The following is a 13,875-nucleotide window of genomic DNA, read 5'->3' as shown; positions in this document are numbered from 1 at the left end:
ACTGAAACCAATGACACTACTCCCGTGCTTAAAGTTAGATATGTATTTGCTTACTGTATCAGAATCTAAGAATATTGCACTAACGATTATATTGATTCACACATCACTTTTCTTCAAACACAATAGTACAAATAAATTGTACTTACTTGCCATGATGTATTAGCAAAGTATGGTAGAGATTTTCTTAAAAGACACAGTGTATCTTTTTGCATTTTAGCATAAATCAACCACCAGAAGAAGGCTAAATCTTGATTTTTTTTGATCCAAAACACATGTATAAGAAATAATTAAATGCAGTGACATAGCCTGTCAAAGCACAGGTTGACTCAAGATTGGCATATGCAACCTATGAGATATATAGGTATTTACACATGTGTAGATGTGTAAAGGGACAACTTTTTTCCAGCTCATCACAGCAAACACATGCAATTCCCATTTTCATTCAGTATTTCTAACACCTCTGAAAGCTGAGCCTGCCTTCAGGAAAGCAAGACCAGTCATGCTGCCACCTCAATCAACCATATGTTGTTAACAGTTTATGTTTTTATTGTATACATCTTCTGTCCTACACACCTCCTATCCAGTGCTAAAAAAGCTGGTCTGGGTCTTGATAATACGATATTTCCTTTCTTATATGCTACAATGGGCAACAACCTAGTGGATAAAGGTACCATATGATGTATAATTGTTGGCATATGAGTTAGCAGGTTGAAATGAGTCGGGCAGTTCATACCTCAGAACTGAAAAGTCAAAATATATCTACAAGATAAGATGTAGTAGATGGCAGAGATTTACACATGCACATATATTTCTGCTCACAGAACTACATGATGGATAAGGTGACTTTGTATATGTTGTAGTGCGTTAGCAGCTTTATACAAGGTGACATAAAGATGTCTGTCTATCACACTTACCCAAATCTGGACAACACTAAATTTAAGACAATCCCCCAATAATTAGATTCTATACATATAAAATTTATAAATTTGTTACAATTTTCACATATAGAATCTAATTATTGAAAGATCATCTTAAATTCATCCCCCACTGCCACTGCAGTGGGCAAGCAGTCATAGTGGGGCAAGCAGCAGGGATCAAGCAGTGGGGGAGTGAAGGGGGGGCTGGCAGGTGTTTCATGGGAGTGAGGGAGCAGGCAGTTTGCCTCCAGCTGCCTGTTCCCCCACATATATTCTCCCTTGTGCCCATTCCTCCTTGTATTCACCCCCTACCACAGCTTTAGCCCCCTTCACTCCCAGTTCTGCCCGAACAACAGTCTCTGCTTCCCCATGCCCTTCACCCTTGCCACTTATTCTTGTTCTGCACCGGCATGCTCCGTCTCCTCTCCAGCATGGAGCATGAAGCATGACCTTAGCCCAGCCCCATAGCAGGGGTGCTAGCTCTCTTCAGGCAGTTCAAACAATAGTCCATAACATACTCAATAATATTTGACTCAAATAAACACTCAAAGGAGCAAAGCAAATTTTTTGCTTTCTTTGGGCAGCAGAAAGGGCCCTTTAGTAGGAAAGGAATGATGATGAAAATAGATCATAAATTCTTCTTTTTAAAATAAACAAATGCATTAAAATTCATATAGTTGGAATCTATGTTCAACCTAAAGAGATTCTTCTCTTACATTCTAAACTTTGAAAATGCTACTTTGTTCTCTTGTACAATATGAGTCCCAATAGCTTCCCTAAGCATCATCAGTATCTCTTAGGGAGAGCTATAATTCTTAGTGGGTTGTTCTTTCTGTTGCAATGTAGAGAGCTATATCTGGCTTTCTACTCCAGGTCCACATATGAAGTCACAGCTGATGTCAATACACCAAGAACATGGCTGAAATCTGAAACCAGTAAGTTGTTTCATCAGGATATTGAGCAAACAACTAGGGAGGAGAATAAGAGTATTGCTTGGGCATGCAGGAATAAAATCAGGAAGGCAAAGTGCAATTGGAGTTGCAGCTAGGAAGGGATGTGAAGGGAAACAAGAAGGCTTTCTACAAGTATGTCAGCAGCAAGAGAAAGATCAGGGAAAGTGTGGGTCCATTACTGAACAGGGGAGGCAACCTAGAGACAGATGATATGAAAAAGGCTAAAGTATTTAATGCCTTTTTCACCTCAGTCTTCACAGGTAAGGTTAGCTCCAAGACTACTGCACCTGGCAGCACATTTGCAGACAAGGGGAACAGTCAGCAGTAGCAAAAGAACAGGTTAGAGACTTTACAAAAGTTAGATCTCCCTGGGGCCGGATGCAATGTACCCGTGGGTGCTGAGGGAGTTGGCTGATGTGATTGAAGAGCCACTGACCATTATCTTTGAAAACTCATGTCAATTGGGAGAGGTTCTAGATGATTGGAAAAAGGTAAATATAGTGCCCACCTCTAAGAAAGGGAAGAAGGAAAATCTGGAGAACTACAGACAAGTCGACCCCACAGTCCCTAGAAAAATCATGAAGCAAGTCCCTGTGAGGAGCTGAAGGCTACTTACCGGGAATGCCTCCCTGGCCAGGAACACTGACCCAACCAGAACAGGACCTCTGCACAGCCCAGTTTTGTCACCTCAGAAAGTGAGATGGATTGAAGCAAATCCATGACCGATGCAATATCCGGGTGCCGGGGGCAGAGCGAGGTAGAGAAGGGGAGGAAGGAGGAACCAGCAGGAGGACAAAGGCTAGGAGCACCCAACGCTAAATTGATGCCTGGGTAAGCACCCAATCAGGCTCCAGGCAGGGAAGAACACCTCTAAAGACAGGGAAGAGAAAGGCAGAGGGAAGAAGGACAGGAAGTCAAGGAGGGCAGATGCTCCAAAGCTGGAGATGCTAGTTATTTTATTTGTTCAGAGATGGTGATTAAACGCCGCTGGCCAGTGAATAACCCAGATGCAGCTGCTGTGGGGAAGAAAATTGATAAGTGAAAGTGAGAGATCTGGGAGGAAGGAAATGAAACCCAGACTCTCCAAGGATCCCGCAGCCTAGACCCTGAGGGAAAGAGAAGCCAGGGCTGGCTGAAGAAAGAGGACAGGGAAAACAGTGTCTTCTCACGGCCGATCTTTGCAATTTCATAATTTTGTTAAAGTTTTTTTTTTGCTTGTTATGTGGCTGTGTGCCACCAATCAAGCCTGGTGTGGTCCCAATCAGCCTAGAGGGGAAAAAGGAACTCCCCAGCTCACCGGGGAATGCGGGAAAGCAGGCAACGGGAAAAGCCTGGTAACGAGCCCAAAAGATGATTGGGACCTGCTTCCCAGAGAGCCAAGATCTCCCAAATGTTATAATGATAATTAAAAAAAAAAAAAAAAAAGAAAAGCAAAGGAAGGAAGGAAACTCTCTAGCCTAATCATTTAGCTACTTTCCCTGTTCATAGCCTCGGGAACCAGGCAGGAACTGGCGGTCAGTCACAGTGGAGGCGGGTAGTCACCACCTCCCTTTCATTAACATCTCCAATAATTAAAAGAAAAATCCTTTTCAACATCAAAGTCATGGCAGGCAGGAAGAAAGAGAGCATAGGAACCCCCACTCAGACCAACCTAAGTTTGTGAGCACCCTGAGAGGGCCAGTGAATGTCCATTGAATGTAAGGGCACACGCCCCTACCTGGTAACTACCCAACAGTCCTCAAGAAATCCATCTCTAAGCACTTGAAGGAGAAGAAGATGATTATAAACAGTCAGCATGGATTTACCAAGGGCAAGTCATGCCTGACCAACCTGATTGCTTTCTATGATGAGATGATTGGCTCTGTGGATGTAGGAAGAGCAGTAGACATGATATACATTGACGTTAGCAAGGCTTTTGATATGGTCTCCCACAACATTCTCACAAGCAAGCTAAGAAAGAACAGACTGGATGAATGGACTGTCAGGTAGAAAGAAAACTGTCCGGATTATCAGGTGCAGAAGGTAATAGTCAATAGTTCAATATCTAGTTGTCAAACAGTATTAAATGGAGTGCCCCAGGGATTGGTCCTGGGGCTGGTTTTCTTCAATATCTTCATCAATGACCTGGAAGATGACATAGAGTTCACCCTCAACAAGTTTGCAGATAACACCAATCTGGGGGCACTAGTGGATATACTGGAAGGTAAGGTTAGGATTCAGAGAGAGCTTAACAAATTGGAGGATTGAGCCAAAAGAAATCTTGTGAAGCTCAATAAGAACAAGTACAAAGTCCTCCACTTAGGATAGAGCAATCCCATACACCAGTACAGGCTGAGAACTGACTGCTAAGCAGCAGCTCTGTAGAAAAGGACTTGGGGATTACAGTGAACAACAAGTTGAATATGAACCAACAGTGTGCCCTTGTTGCAAAGAAGGCTAATAGCATACTGGACGGCCTTAGTAGGAGTGTTGCCAGCAGATTGAGGGAAGTGATTATTCCTTTCTGTTTGGCACTGGTGAGGGTGCATTTGGAGTATTGTGTCTAGTTTTGGGCCCCTTGCTACTGAAAGGATGTGGACAAATTGGAGAGAGTCAAGTGGAGAGCAACAAGAATGGTTAGGAAGCTGGAGCACATGACTCCTGATGAGAGGCTGAGGAAACTTGGCTTATTTAGTCTGGAGAAGACTGAAGGGGGATTTAATAGTAACCTTCAGCTACCTGAACAGTGGTTCCAAAGAGGATGGAACTAGGTCATTCTCAGTGGTGGTTGATAGTAGAACAAGGAGCAATGGCTTCAAGTTGCAGTCAGGGAAGTTTAGGAAAATGTTATATCTAGGAGGGTAGTAAAGCATTGGAAGAGGTTACCTAGAGAGGCTGTGAAATCTAGCATTGGAGGTTTTTAAGGTCTAGCTTGACAAAGACTAGGCTGAGATAATCTAGTTGGGGATGGTTCTGTTTGGAGCAGGGAGTTGGACTATATGACCTCCTGAGCCCGCATGGATGGGAGTTTGTGATTCCACAGTTTCCAAGGCTTGGAAGTGTGTGAAATTATGCACATCCTCTGGGTCCATGCAAAGTAACTGCATCTCTCAGCCCTGGGAGCTTCACGCATCCTCGGAGCTGGGAGATCACAGCCACGTCCCATGGCTGCTAGGACTCAGTGTCTGCAGTTTTGAGACTCTTGGGTCCTAGCAACTGCAGGTCACTGCCAGGACCTGCCCACCTGCCAGGAGGTGGGGTTCTGGCAGCTGAGGGACACTGCTGAGCTCTACAGTTGGGAACTGTGGGGCCTAAGAGTCCTCTCACGTGTGGGACTCCCAGCCTCAGCTGGGCATGGTGCACCCCTATAGCTGAGAGTCCAGTTAGCTGACAGGGGAGACCATGCTCCACATGTAAATTGAAGCTGGGTACCAATCAGCTATACCACATTTTCAAGGTCTAACTTTATAGCTGGTTGGAGCTTTTTATAGTGTGATAGGTACTTTGCATGCATATGTGGTTTCAGTTAATTGCACAGTTAACCAGCTAATTGTGCAGTATCTGTAACATGTAGAGGGAGCCTAAGAGACTAAATTTATTTCATACTGGATTACCATAGAGGTTTTATTACTCAATTTGTAGGCACGTTTAACTGAATGTCATACTTACTCTTCCCTCTGCCCACATAGTATACATTTCCCCATCCCTTCTTGTGTTGTATCTTATCAAGTAACTCCTACCAGAGTCAAATTTTAAATCAAGCTTGTTACTCATATATGACAGTCTGTTTCTGTTATAATTAAAATAATGAGACTACATCAACAAAAATAAAGACTGATAGAGGTGAAAGGTATAATACCATTAAAAGAACTCCAGACTCTGAGGAATACTAAGTCCTCTCCTTGTTATTCTGAGAGTACACAGGTCACTAACCTTTCAAGGAAGCTTGTAATTCACCATAATGGGTAGACTCTCAACCTGACCATAATTTTTAATCTGCTTCAGTTAATGACCAAAATTAAAAATGATGGTTTGTTAGAGTGATAGAAGTTTACACTATCCCATGATAACATCTCTTAGCGTATGAAGCTGATGAGATTTAAGAATATGCTGTACTTTGGTTATCCAAAGTGCTGGCATAGTCTAGTACAGATTCATTTTCTAAATTGCTTAGGGATTAGAGATCAATGAAAACCAGCTGCAGGAGCAAGCACCTGAAAGAAGCACTTCTTTGTGGTCCCCATCTCAGTACCCACTTAAACACAGTTGATGATTTAGTGCAGGTTATACATTCTCACAAAATTACTGCTGGTACTGTTACAGCAGGAGCCAAAAGCCCCCAAATCAGGTCTAGTTTAACATTATACTAGGCACTGTGTTATTATGCAGGAAGAAGCAACGCCCCACAGAACTATTTTCAAAATGACATGATAAATAAAAGGACATGGAATATACTTCTTGATAGTTCATCATGCCTGGGCCTGATGTTAGATGTAACTTCAATGAAATTTGAGGGTGGCAACAATTTCTAAGGAAGGAAGTTCTGAACACTCTGATGGAGCAATCTTCTTATGTTTTCATTCAATGGGAAACATCCTAATTGGGACTAAATGGCCAAAAAAGGTCCAACAGGGCTTTCTAACAGCTGAACTTTACATATTTAACTTGTACAACTGCCTAAAAATTCATCTTGAATCATGTTTTTAGGCAGTTCTCTAATAAGAAAAAACTTGTAAAGACTTATATTACTCAGATACACAATACCTCTTTCACATCTCTCTGGTCATACTGATCATACAAAAGATAATTATTTAACTCTCCTAGAACCTCTCTTTAATTTATACAGTCTTCCCCAGAATGTTTCCCATTTTGCAAATTTATTCCTGTTTACTACAGTGTAATGCTCCAATGTTCCTTTTCAAATTAAGATGACTAGAATGGGTTGTTCTGTTTCTTCTTCATATTGATCATTACTCCAGCATTAATTACATATAATAGAAGAGCTTCTGACTTGATGTAAATTAGTTCTCATGAGGCGGTGAACTAAGTTAGATTGGGAATGGGTTAGCCTGATCTAACAAACGTCTGTACACATTCAGAGCATAGTCCTGGCTAGAAAAGTGCAGATCCTCACCCTAGTACTAGGGCTGTGTTCTTCCTTCCTCCACCACTCAAGTGGGCTATATTGGCCCCCACAACTACTCCCACCCCTGGACAGACAATCCTCCCCACAGACCCAATACCCCCCCACTTCTGTACCCCAATTCTATTTCCCCCTGGACCCACCAACCTTCCCCGCAGACCCACTAACTGCCCCGATCCCACCTGTCCCTTCCCCGACCCTGAGTCACTTAGATCAGATTCCCAGCATGGCACCCAGTACCAGCAAGAATTAGAACCTGATCTATGATCACATGGCTTAAAGAAAGCTACGTGATTGTAGATGGGGTCCCACGAATTTACCCAAAATGTTTAGCTACCGAACCAAATAATCTTACTGACTTATAAATTTACAAGATGCATTGCTATCAAATGCTTCCCAAGAACCACAGAATTGATTGAAATGTTCTTGAGCAATAACCATTCAAGAGTTATGCTTGCCACATAAATCTATAAATCCTATATAATAATTTAATGAAGATATTGAAATACATCTATGTAGGTAAGCAGAATAAAGATGGAAACTTGTATACTAGGAGTTATAATCTTCACAAGTTACATCTCCCTGCTGATTATAAGGAAATCTCCTAGCAGCTTTATTTCATAAAAATTTCCTATAAGTTACATCTGGAAAAGTTTACATTCGTCTGATCTAATAAATTCAACAGCAGGTACTCAGAGTGCTCTACTCAGATTTTACAGCATACTCAATTCCAATTTTGAACACTGTTGTATATTTAATTTAGTTTGCTTCCTATCTGTAAGGCTGTGTTTTAATTCTATACCATGCTTAAAATGCCATCAAGGGATGGATTCACCAAAGTTGTTGTGGGAGAAGCAGCATTTGAAAGAGAAAACAAAGGGAATAAGAGGTATTTGCATAAGTAAAATGTGATAAACAGGATGCATTTCTTCCCATCTTTCCAGGTACTTCTATGGCTGTATTGCAGCAAGATTTGAGCACCTACAAAGTATATGTAAAGAGCAACCCTCCCCCCACCTATTTCAGTCCCCTTTTTCCCAAATTGTACAAAAAAGACATCATTAGTTAGTAGGCTTTTGTTTTTTGTTTTTATGTATACATGTATACGAAAGAAAGAGAGGAAAAATAGAGGGGGAGTTGAGTGAAAGAAATTACTCAATAGTTAGTTTCAAAAGTGTTGAAACAGCCATTCATATCTCCTGAAGTTTTCTTTTCCATCCTGAATGCATATCCAGCTCAGTAAAAGTTATCTTCTGCACTCATGAGATTTCTACTTATTCAGTGTCCTGGTTCAGTGGAACAGAATCTGGAGTAATAAGCAGGTAGTTGAGCCCAGTTCTATGCATGACTCTAAACAGCAGAACACAAACTTTGACCTAGAGCAGGGTTTGGCGATGTTTTTGGGCAGGGTGCCAAAAAATTCTGCAACCTCAACTTGTCAGTTGTTGGCATGCGGGGGTAGATGGTGGGACAGCCATGAGGGAACCAATCCTTGTTATGGGAGCACAGCCCTGGCCCCTTCCCCACTGCCCACCCAGAGTCAGGTGTGCACCTGCCTCCTGCAGCCTCCTTCAAGCAGTGTGGGCTCCATCGCAGTGGCAGGGGCCTTCCTAGAGCCTGGTCCAGCTGAGAAAAATGGCTTTATATGCTATGCTTTGGCATGTATGCTGGAAGTTGCCTACTCCTGACCTAGAGTGCATATTTAGTGGGAAAGCATTGCAGAAGACACCACTGTGAAACACAGGGTTCTGTTCTGTGCAGGTAAGCAGAAGGCTTCTTTGTTCTAGATTCAGAGCTTTATTTTTATGCATAATGAGTTACAATAATTAAGCCCACAAGCAAGAGTCACTATGGACTGGTTCTCATTCCACAGAATGGGGTGTCATCTTTTGGCCAGCTGCAAACCAAAATTAGTGTCCAGTAAGTCATGGACATTCAGTCACTTTGCTGGATCCAACATGACCCCGATTTTTTAGATTGATTTATCAATCAAAGTTAACTAAAAAAGGGATTTAAGAAATGAGGTATCTGATGTGCTTCCATTTTCCTATGTTTATTAATTTAGCCTTGCCAATGATTCTAAATGAACAAGAGTCAATATTGTCTTATTTGCTCTCAGTGTATCTATGACTTGTATGCATGAGTTAAATTATTAAATATTATGTGCCGCTCTTGGCTTATTGTTTTCAATAGCCCAGGTGACCTTTCTTAATACAAATCATTTTCACTATTCAATAAGATTCTGTATAATGGGGGATGCTATATTCTGGACATGTATGTTGGCAGACTGGATCTTCAAGACATTTTGTAGACTTAAATTGGTGTGCCAATCCCGCAGTCCCAGAAACTGACACAAGAAGCAAGGGCGAGTTCCCACTTCTATATAGAAAATCATAAGGGTTAGGGTCACAAGGCAATGGGCCAAAGAGAGGGAACAGGTAAAAGGTAAAGAAACATCAACACAGTGGTAACACAACAAATTTGTACCACTACTATTTGTGTTGCTGCAAATGTACGCCCCTGCTCGTGTGGATGTGGTCTCTGTGTCTATGTCCACTCACATATGACAATGCCTGCTTCCACTGACATTCATATTTACTTCCTGATTTTTTTTCTGCTTATCATTCAAGAATCATGTGGGCAGTTGGGTGGCAAAGGTCATGTGGTTGTTAGGATTTCAGTAGCAATAGACAGGTGGTGCTTGTGGTGTCTCAATAATTCTTCTGGTTTTGGCTTCTTGGTTTGGGTAGAGTTTTCAATAAGCATTGGAATTTGGCATGGTCCAAGAAGCTTAATGCATTTCATTTCTACTGACTAATACTGAAAGCATTATGAGTTACAGCATATTCAGAATGTATTACATAGTTGAGGCTTGCTCAGTGCTGTTATTTTAAAAGCATGACAGACGTATAGCCACAGGAGGATTTCATATTATGGGAACAGCAAAATCAGGCTATACAGCTGCTTCTATTTGGTTCAGAATACCAGTTCGTTTACTAAACAAAAATCAATTGCCAAGAGCACATCACCTCAGGTCCTTCCTTTTTTCAGTTTTCCTGCTACATGGCAGTTGAAATTCAACATTTTATCCCTCAGCTTCTAAGGCCTCCACAAGATAAATGCAACTGAAGTAAGAGAACCCCTGCTTTTCAATGCGTTGCTGAAACAATGGAAAAAATGGATGTTCTGCAAAGTGAGACTGGTCAACATTTGAGACAACAGCATGGGCAATGGCTTAGGAAAGTGGAACTCACTTGCTGAAGGGATCTGACTACAAAGCTCAGTATTTTCAGAGAAAAGAACAAAATTAGGTCTTTGAACAAGACAGCCTGCAACAATTCCCCCCAGAAAGTCCCAATTAAAACTCAGCCACAGAAGAAAAAAACTCCTTGTAGAATGGAGAAGGGAAGGAAAAAAATGAGAGAAATTCAAATATCTCCCGTGATGCCCTTTAAATAAATTTGTGATACAATCAGACAGCGATGTGACAGTTGCAGCATAAGATACAGTGAAATCCACAAGTGACATTTTGATAAAATTTTTCATTAGTGCCTATGTGAAAGCTTAACTTTAAAGCAAAGCTTTTCTTCTCAAAGATGTTTCTGATACAACCAATTATACATGAAACTATAATGTCTCTACTCCTCCATCAGGAAACTTAAAATGTGCATTTAAATTGAATGTAATGGTTCTGGAAAGAAGGGTTTAACTCTCTAAACTGAAATCTCTACTTTAATAAAATATTTATTTAATGAGAATGATGGACTTTGTCCCCTGCATTTTCAGCTTTTCTTGGACCAAATGAATCATGCCCCCCACCCCAAACTGTTTTTTTTCCTTATTGGAAATAAACAGTATCTATCCTCTTTGAAGTTTTTGGAAGTGAACGTTTTTTATCATTGTCCTTTCAGTTTTCATTCAGTTATTCCATTGCTTATAATGCCATTGTTCAGATTGCCCTGAGGCTTTCTGTTCACACTGTGTAACACTGAATGTGAGAGCAGCAGCTTTGAATTGCCTTTGAAGACAGCAGCTCTCACAGCTAGATTATTGCATGTTGTCATAGGTAGGGGGCCAAATTATGACTTTCCTTCTATAGGGGCTTTGAAAGGCAAAGGTTACAGAAATCCCTTCTACTAACATCTCACACAAGAGGCAAAGGGAAGGCCAACTAGGACTCTTGAAAATGCTCACCAACCATGACTGAAGCCATGTCTAGATCATAAAACTAAAGCAGCAGTAGCACACTCAGACAAGCTACAGTACTCCATATGGGCCACCTTCTGAACCAGAGGCAGTCTAGCTGCCCCTGAACAGTGCTGCAGGAAATTAATTACCACTGAGTGACAATGACAACTTGCCCTAAGCTAACTAACCTGCCTATAATACCACACAGGCCCCGTCACATTGCTTCCAGTTCAAGGGCCAGCCCAGGCAAAACAGTGCAGCACATTTGCACATCTCCTTGGTAGGGTTAATTGGGGACTTAGCCATAGCTTGAGTCCTTCCTCTGAAACAAGGAAAGCACTATATTTACTTAAATATAAAATGAGACTTTTTCCCCCAAACAGAATGGGAGGAGCACCCAATCTTACAATCATATACAAGCAAAACTCATTAAATACATTGTCTAACATTAAACTGCTGCCAAAAACAGCATCTGCTTACTAACATAAACCATCTATGAAGTTGATTAAATGCAACCAACACTGAGCCTGACTATAAAACACATGGCCCATAATAGGCAAACATACTTATGAGGGCCTTTCACAAGGATAAATTGGTTCAGCTCATCTGAGTAAATAGATGACAGTGCCCAATGAGCTCAGTCCCTCTCAGCACCTACTTTTTTTCAAGTCATGGTGAGTCACTACAATGAATATATTTTAGCTTCCTCTTCACTCCCAAAACTAAGCTGTGCCTTTCTTTCCCATTTTATATGATTCCTGAATCTGTGCATAGGACGACAGCAGGCTGCTGCTGCAGGCTAGGGCTGGTAGAAGCACCAGGCTGATTCTTCCCGATGCTCGGAGTGGGTGCACTGAGCACTGGGAACAGCCCAGTGCCCCCAGATCTGCATGTGGGCTGGGGCCAGTGAAGGTACTGGGCTATTTCCACTGATTGGCGTGCCCACCTCAAACACCAGGAAGAATCAGCTGGATGCCCAAGCCTGCAGTGGCAGCCTGCTGTCACCCTGCATGCAGATCCAGTGGGTTTGCTTTATGCGAGGGAAACCTGTATAGGCCATGGCTGAATCTCTGAATTGGCCCCAAATCTCTCCAAATTGATTCAGGGACTTCCGATTTTATTCAGACCTCTTAACTGGTGTCCTGATTTGATTCAGATTTAGAGATTCAGCCACTGAATTGGGTCAAATCTCCTCAGAATTGAATTGGCTACCAAAGCTTCGCACAGCCCTAATACTGAGCAGTTTTGAGTTATGGCCTGAAATGCTGTTGACCAATGAACTCTATGCTAAGTCATGAGTCTTTTGTTCTTGGGCTAATACCATGCATAGTATTTTACATATGTAGGTCCAAGAGTGCTGCTTTAAAATGTGCTTATGAAGCTAAAACCTGTGCTAAAACTTGCAGCAGTTTCAAAAAAGGTCAAATGCATCAATTCTGGATGAACTAAGTCTATGTATACCCATAGTAATATGCAAATTACTACAGCTATATTTATTTCAGTCAGTAGGCATGCCTACACTATGATCTAATTAGCTCTGCAATGAATGCTTCAGTGTCTATACATGCAGCTTTATTAGGCCACAGGAAACTAATTAACTATACAGCTAGTTAGTACTTGTTACTACAAGTGCTATCCTGCTGCACAGTTTTTAGGTGTACAGCAACACACATGTAGATGATGATCCATTCAACCCCCCTACAGCACATTGAGCTCGGTCAGAGCATCCCCAGGCTGGCAAGCTGAACTCTGGGGCTATGCTTCTTGCCAGCTGGGGCTGTTCCAACTTGGCTCAACGTGCCAAGGTACACGTTCGAGTAGCCTTTTTGAGAGCAATAAACTTCAATGCAATATGCATTGGAGTTCATTGCATTGAATTAACTGCATGTGTAGAGGCACCTAGTGTGTTCAGATTTTCTCCTCACTTCCATGCATTCAGGGAGAGTAGGTCTGACAATAGGAGGGGAAAGAGCTGCATGGGGGAAGATGTGGGGGGGGGGCAGAGGGCAGACCTTCCCCCCCAGATTTATTCTCCCTGATTTAGCAGTGGGAATGGGACAAATTCAAGGCAAACCTTCAATAATTAGATTCTTTACTTAGAAAACCAGAACAAATTTATAAAATTTCCATATATAGAATCTAGTTATCGGGGGAAGGGTTGTCCTATATTTGACTAACTATGGTATTTACACTGCAATTCAGTATAGTGTAGAGCAGTAATTCTCATAAGATCCTTTTCAGGGTGCTATGAAATAGTAGTACTTTTAAGGATGCAAACATCTATAGATGTTTCATAAGATACAGCCAGAGATTTAAAACAGGAATCTATTGTGTCAAAAACATTCTGCCAGTGTCCTCACTAATGCTAATACCAGGCTAGGCACTATGTGGGCATGCCTGATGCATGTTTACCAAAACAAGTGCTATACTTCCAACTCAGTCAAGGACAAAAGGCATGTGAAGGCCAGAGGTAACATTTCAAAGATACCCTTAAGGTGAACATTATGAAGTGTAGCATTGATACCACAGATTGGGAAAAACTAGCCCAGGACAGGATTACATAGTGATGCCTCATGAAAGAAGGTGCATCTTCCTTTGAGGAAAGCCTTCTCACCCGGAGGCAGAAAAATGACTGAAATGGAAGGAAAGGAACCAAGACCAAGAAATCCATGGTCTGACCCTCCCTTTAGCCAAC

The 13,875-nt window shown here is 41.8% G+C and overlaps 1 protein-coding gene across 1 annotated transcript in view; it reads right to left on the bottom strand.

Annotated features, from left to right (window-relative positions):
• The window catches only part of CCSER1 (coiled-coil serine rich protein 1), a 1,425,236-nt gene that overhangs the window by 197,030 nt on the left and 1,214,331 nt on the right, over nucleotides 1-13,875 (bottom strand). The window lies entirely within an intron of this gene.

The sequence above is a fragment of the Crocodylus siamensis genome, chromosome 2 (genome assembly GCF_052110815.1).
Source record: "Crocodylus siamensis isolate JL-2025a chromosome 2, ASM5211081v1, whole genome shotgun sequence".
Lineage (NCBI taxonomy): Eukaryota > Metazoa > Chordata > Crocodylia > Crocodylidae > Crocodylus > Crocodylus siamensis.
Note: the sequence above shows the minus strand (reverse complement) of the source record. Positions and strands in the feature narration are given on the sequence as shown.